At 44.8% G+C, this 6136-nt stretch overlaps 1 pseudogene; it reads right to left on the bottom strand.

The window, feature by feature from the left end:
- Nucleotides 1-1130: 1130 nt before the first annotated feature.
- Nucleotides 1131-1361, bottom strand: LOC144484073 (small nuclear ribonucleoprotein G pseudogene; annotated as a pseudogene).
- Nucleotides 1362-6136: the final 4775 nt, after the last annotated feature.

Raw genomic sequence — 6136 nt, 5'->3', positions numbered from 1 at the left:
GCTTTATGGATTGAACCTCTCTGTATTAGCTGCATTTACATTTTAAATAGCCAGCTGCTGACCTGCTGGAGATCTAGCTGCAGGTGAGTGTGCAGCCGTTACTGAATCGATCCGACAGGCAGCTGAGCAGCCATATATTAATGTGGTTTTGCAGTTAAAATCCAGGAGGACTCAAACTGATGTCACCTACTTGTGTGTATGTGTGGGTTTGTGTGCATCTATGTGTTTGTGTCTGTATGTGTGTCTGTGTGTATATGTGTGTGTGTCTATCCGTGTGTGTGTACCTGTGTGTGTGTCTGTATATATGTATGTGTGTGTCTGTATGCGTGTGTGTACCTGTGAGTCTGTGTGTGTGTCTGTATATATGTATGTGTGTGTCTGTCTGTGTGTGTGTGTACCTGTGTGTGTGTCTGTATGTATGTGTGTGTGTGTGTGTATGTATGTATGTGTATCTGTGTGTGTGTATCTGTGTGAATGTGTGTGTATGTATGTATGTGTATCTGTGTGAGTGTGTGTGTATGTATTACAAGTCATTTTTTTCACATTCCTTCTCTTTTGTGGCAGTGTGTGATGTGTGAATTCTGAAATTTAATCTTGTGTTCCAAGGCAAAACTCTAGCTGATTGCTGGCTGTTGTGCTCTGATTGGAGTCTCTTGGCCATGATGAGGCCCTCGACTTGCAGCAGCAAAGCCCCAAGGTGTCTTTGCAATCCATGCAGGCTTGATAACTGGCTCATGCAACAAACATGACACATCAAGTGAGATTTCTAATGGGGTGAAGGCATGAAAACTGTGAGTGAAAGAGCTCTGCCAGATGACTGTATAAAGGATGACACATGGGTTCCTAGTTACCAATGTAAGCACTTCGTCTGAATGTGAGAGAACATAACCTGGAAGGGGTTGAAGGATTTGGTAGAGTGCATCTTTGAAAGCTGTGACTGCCCCGTCTTTTTTTCATACAAAAACATATTCAATACCCTATCAATCCCAAAAGTACAAATAACCAATTCACAGAAATGGAAGATTGCACCTTCTACCAGAAAAACAAAGGACAAAATTCTAGGCTTCAAAATGATTATGAGTGGACTTTGCTCTGTTCTTGCCATGTTTTCAGGACTAGAGCTATCTTCACTACAGTTGTTCTAAGGCTTCCAGCATGAAAACTCCGTTCCCTCTGATGACCACCATGCCGATGTTGTTTTGCTGGCCCCCGGTAGTCATCTCAACAGATTCATCCACAACAAGATTCATGAAGGGGTCAAAGCCACGAAGAATTCCTTGCACACGTCTCCCTCCATTCAGTTTAAGTGACAGTTTCTTGTCCATGAATGTCTTGAGCTTGGGCAGATGGGCTTTGCACATCATTGGCGAGAGGGTTGAGGGAGGGGAATTGGCATTTTCTCTGAACAAAGAACAAAGAAAATTACAGCACAGGAACAGCCTCTTTGGCCCTCCAAGCCTGCATCAACCATGCTGCCTGACTTAACTAAAACCCCCTACCATTCGGAAACCATATCCCTCCATTCCCATCCTATTCATATATTTGTCAAGATGCCCCTTAAAAGTTACTATCGTATCCGCTTCTACTACCACCCCCGGCAGCGAGTTCCAGGCACCCACCACCCTCTGTGTAAAAAATCTTCCTCATACATTTCCTTTAAACCTTGCCCCTCGCACCTTAAACCTGTGCCCCCTAGTAATTGACTCTTCCACCCTGGGAAAAAGCTTCTGACTATCCATTCTGTCCATGCCTCTCATAATCTTGTAGACTTCTATCAAGTCACCTCTCAACCACCGTCGTTCCAGTGAGAACAAACCAAGTTTCTCCAACCTTTTCTCATTGCTAATGCCCACCATACCTGGCAACATCCAAGCAATAGGTAAATCTTTTCTGTACCCTCTCCAAAGCCTCCACATCCTTCTGGTAGTGTGGTGACCAGAATTGAACATTATATTCCAAATGCAGCCTAACTAAGATTCGGCCGCACTTGGAATCTCTGGAAATTTGCTTCTCTCTGCTTCTGGAACTTTCTCCAAGTCCAAGCTCCCACCACTGCTCTTACCTGACCCAGTCAGATCATTAAGTATCATGTGTGAAGTTGTTCATTGGTGCTAATTGCGCTTGCAATTAGCACTTTGCAGTTACTGTCTCTTCCTTAGACAGTGACGAGTATCAATGGATTTCTTTTCAAGATAAGAAAAGTCCCTCTCATCACATTCCTCTGAGGGTGTCTTGTTTGCTTTTTCTCCTTCACCTTGAAAAGCAGTCTTGCATTTTTAAGCTGTTTGTTCTGCCTCATTTCAAATTGCCAAATTTCTAGCCAGCTGAAATTTGAAAAGTTTCTTTTCAAAAATAAAGGAGCCTTGTGACAAATTTCTAAACAGTCACTGCTCCCTGGAGTAGAGCTTTCCAAGGATTCACAGTCCTGTGACTGGTAAGAATTTTCACCATCCTAAATGGTTGACCCTTTATTCTGAGTCTGTAATCCTGTTTTAGATTCCCCAGTAAGAAGTCTCACAACACCAGGTTAAAGTCCAACAGGTTTATTTGGTAGCAAAAGCCACACAAGCTTTCAGAGCACTGCCCCTTCATCAGGTGAGTGGGAGTTTTGTTCACAAACAGGGCATATAAAGACACAAACTCAATTTACAAAATAATGGTTGGAATGCGAGTCTGTACAGGTAATCAAGTCTCAAAGGTTCAGAAATGTGAGTGGAGAGAGCGTTAGGCACAGGTTAAAGAGATGTGTATTGTCTCCAGACAAGACAGTTAGTGAGATTTGGCAAGCCCAGGCAAGTCGTGGGGGTTACAGATAGTGTGACGTGAACCCAAGATCCCGGTTGAGGCTGTCCTCATGTGTGTGGAACTTGGCTATCAGTCTCTGCTCAGCGACTTTGCGTTGTCGTGTGTCATGAAGGCCATCTCCACATTTAGATTCCCCAACCAGGGAAACATTTTCTCAGCATGTACCTGTCAAACCTGTTAAGAATTTGATTTGTTTCAATTGTAAAACCTCTACTAAACTGAAGGGAAACAGGTCTAGTTTGTTCAATTTCTCCTCATGGGACAATCCCCTCATTCCAAGAACTGGTCTGGTGATCTTTGGCAATACCATTTCCTTTGCTGATAAAAGTTGAACAGAGCAAACAAAGATCTTTGCAAAAAGAAGCTGAACACAAGATATTGAGAATTCAACCCCAAATATGATTGACACTTTACTATTTTCTCTGTAATCTTTATGAGCTTTCTTTCTGTGAGACAGGCATATAAATCACACATTATTTCCCCGATAAATGTACCAACCCTAATTGCGCTTGAATTCTCGGTTCAGAGCTCAGGAAAAAAAACTTATTTGACAGCTAATTAGGCTTCTATTTATGCAATGACATGCCTCTTAAAACTATGATTAAATTATTTGATTTGAGTAATATAGCTTTAGTGTTGGTGTCAGACTTACAATTTCTTTTAATTAGTCATAATCCTATGTCTTCTCCCACGCTTTGTAATTTGTTTTTTGTTCAGGAATTCCTTTATCAGCCTTTGAATAAGATAGATAGATAGTGCGTAAGTTATCAGAATGTCGGTCTTTTGTGCAAAGAGACTAGAGGGAGATTTGTTCTGAAGTATGAATGTTTTATTAAGAAGTTGTCGTATAAGTAATAAAGATGTTAAAATACAGCGGTACAAATATAACATGCTATATAAGATATTGAGCTATAACTTGGCAAAGCTTAACACCTGCAAATGATCCCAAATAGCCTAGTGCTAACTCTTGAAGGTCCAGTCTATCTGTGAGAAAATCCGAACATATACCATTTAATTGTCCATATGTTATGATAATCACCTATTAATTGTTGCATGGTCTTGAAGTCCTCACTTCTCCATTTTGGGGTCCACACATCCATCACTCTTTCTATCATCGTCCTCAAGAAGAGAGAAGCAGAATGGTTTGCCATGCCATGAAGAAATATAAGCTAGTAATGGAGATAGGGTTTACATTGAGAGAACACTATTATAACAAGGTTTTAGGTAACCATTAGCTGACATTTGACAGTTTCACAGAAAGCCTGAAAACGAGAGAGAGTGTGGGAGAGAGTTTGCTCTACAGCAAACGCCGCAACCTGGAAACCAAGAGAGTCCATATTCTCAACTTGCACTCAGGACGCAGACCAGCTGCGAAACACTGCCAAGCAGACACGCCCTCATAAGAACAGGATATGGCGCTCGACTGATCAATCAACAGTTCCGATGTGCCACAGCAAAAAACCGCACCAACCTCCTCAGAAGACAAACACGGGACACAGTGGACAGAGTACCCTTCGTCGTCCAGTACTTCCGCGGAGCGGAGAAGCTACGACATCTTCTCCGGAGCCTTCAACATGTCATCAATGAAGACGAACATCTTGCCAAGGCCATCCCCACACCCCCACTTCTTGCCTTCAAATAACCTCAAACAGACCATTGTCCGCAGCAAACTACCCAGCCTCCAGGAGAACAATGACCACGACACCACACAACCCTGCCACAGCTACCTCTGCAAGACGTGCCGGATCATCGACGCGGATGCCATCATCTCACATGAGAACACCATCCACCAGGTACACGGTACATACTCTTGCGACTTGGATAACGTTGTCTACCTGATACGTGCAGGAAAGGATGTCCCGAGGCATGGTACAATGGGGAGACCATGCAGACGCTATGACAATGGATAAATGAACACCGCTCGACAATCACCAGGCAGGAGTGTTCCCTTCCAGTCGGGGAACACTTCAGCAGTCACGGACATTCAGCCTCTGATCTTCGGGTAAGCATTCTCCAAGGTGGCCTTCACGACACACGACGGCGCAGAATCATTGAGCAGAAACTGATAGCCAAGTTCCGCACACGTGAGGACGGCCTCAACCGGGATCCTGGGTTCATGTCACACTATCTGTAATCCCCACAACTTGCCTGGACTTGCAAAATCTCACTAACTGTCCTGGCTGGAGACAATACACATCTCTTTAACTTGTGCTTGGCCCTCTCTCTGCTCACATTGTCTGTACCTTTAAGACTTGATTACCTGTAAAGACTCACATTCCAACCATTATCTTGTAAATTGAGTTTGTGTCTATGTGCCCTGTTTGTGAACACAACTCCCACTCACCTGATGAAGGGGCAGTGCTCTGAAAGCGTGTGCTGCCAAATAAACCTGTTGGACCTTAACCTGGTGTTGTGAGACTTCTTACTGAGCTCCATATAAATAGCTCCCCAGCACTTGTTCCAACAGCTACTGCAGGGGACGGCAGCCAAGAAGGCAGCAGCATACTTCACAGAGGGAGCCCTCACCAGACTGCTGGATGCAGTGGCACAGAGGCGGGAAACCGAATACACCCGGTCCATGAGACAGCTGTCCAGGAGGGTGACCAACCACGCCTGGGATGCAGTGGCAGCCCTGGTCAGTGCAAGTACAATACAAAAGTGGATAGGGCAGCAGTGTCAGAAGAAGATGATTGATTTTCTTCGCTCAGCCAGGGTAGTGAATCAACCCCAATCTCCCCCTCGCACCCCCAACCCCTTTTCACACTCAGCCACCTTGGACTCTGTCAACACCAGGCACCCGACTCCCCCACCTTAGTCCCACAATCGCCATATTCCCCCCAGTATTGCTGTGCTCGGCGCACTCCAGCTCCCACCCTGTCACACCTTATCACCATTTTAAATGTCAAACACTCCCACCTACACTCTCCCTATATGTGTCAGTACAACAGGTGTCAGTGGGCGCAGCCAGCTGGAGTATGCCAGATCTGCAAAACTTTCCACGCTTTGAGGAACAGGACCTCAATCTGGCCGGAGAAGAGGAAGAGCATGCCTGCGTTGCTGGTGAAATGGGGCAGCAGAGAAACATGAGAATCCTCAACACATAAGCTGTCATTCCTCAAGTCTCAAGTGAGAAATCAATGTTCCCTCTGTATCCCCTGTAATGCACTGATGTGCCCACCGGATGCTCTAACTCCTGTTTATCACTGGAGGTGATCTTTCGCTTCCCACTTCTTGGTAAATGTTGCTGGTCCGACTTCTCCCAGAATGCACCAGTGAAGTCCCTCAGCTGCCTCTACTGGATCCTTGCATATTCATTGCTGATCTAAAAGCC

This window comes from Mustelus asterias, chromosome 3, assembly GCF_964213995.1.
Source record: "Mustelus asterias chromosome 3, sMusAst1.hap1.1, whole genome shotgun sequence".
Classification (NCBI taxonomy): domain Eukaryota; kingdom Metazoa; phylum Chordata; class Chondrichthyes; order Carcharhiniformes; family Triakidae; genus Mustelus; species Mustelus asterias.
This window is presented reverse-complemented; position numbering and strand designations above follow the sequence as displayed.